Source organism: Delphinapterus leucas, chromosome 15 (genome assembly GCF_059928025.1).
Source record: "Delphinapterus leucas isolate spDelLeu-1000000601 "Yukka" chromosome 15, BTC_Dleu_Yukka2, whole genome shotgun sequence".
Taxonomy (NCBI): domain Eukaryota; kingdom Metazoa; phylum Chordata; class Mammalia; order Artiodactyla; family Monodontidae; genus Delphinapterus; species Delphinapterus leucas.
In genome coordinates this window covers 48,609,384-48,610,322 of record NC_143143.1, presented here as the reverse complement: position 1 = coordinate 48,610,322, position 939 = coordinate 48,609,384, and positions in this window count along the sequence as shown.

Sequence of the window (939 nt, the reverse complement as noted above, 5' to 3'; positions counted from 1 at the left end):
TCCCCAAACAGAAGTGGGGTCTGGGGTGCAGTGAAACGGGGAAGATGAAAAGGCACAGGAGGATGTGTGCCCATCAGCTGAAGCTGTTTGCACCTCAAGGCCAAAAGGTGGTGTAAATTTTAGGCTAGTCCCCCATTTCTTCTCCCAGTTTCTTCCAAAATGCAACTTTTTTGAAGCTCTTGCTTCGATGCTTTTGAAGAAACATCTGGTTAGAATACCCTTTACTCACCTTGATAACCTCCTAGGCCCCTCCCCAAATCTAATGAAGGTTTAAGCCCCCCAAGCCTCCTGTACCCACTCACCTCTCTCTGCCCCCCTCCAGAGCACAGGGACTATCTTCTATTGCCTCACCTGGAAAGGAACCTTCTCTGCTTCTTCAGATCACTCCAGATATTTCTTTTATTCCCATCCCTGTCATTGGATCTAAGTCTTTGGAGACAAAAGCCAGGATGTTGTTCAGACAACATATGTGGATTTGTCATCTAAGATAGCCAGCCCCTCCACCAACACACACACACACACACACACACACACACACACACACACAGAGCCAATGAAGCTGATGGGTAAAAGCTCCCCTCTCTCCTCCCTACCAGGAACAGGTCCCTGGCAGGATGGAACCTGTCCACTTGATAGCATGCCCTTGGAACTGGTCTTCCCTCCTTCTTCTGAACCTGAATGAGAGAAACTAAAGTGGAGAAAACCATAAATGAGTATCTCCAAGTGAAACTGCTAGGTCGTGTGCTGGAGGCCTCCAAGGAGCTCTGGTCCTTTCTGTCTCAATGCAGAAAGAATTCAGTAAGAGTCAAAGTGATAGGTAAGGAGTGATTTATTAGAATAGGATGCTTGTGAGGCTTACTAGCAGGCAGGCAAAAGGGTGCCACACCCCGAGAACTTAGTGGGCTACATTTTTATAATCAAAGGAAAAGAGGGGAGGTG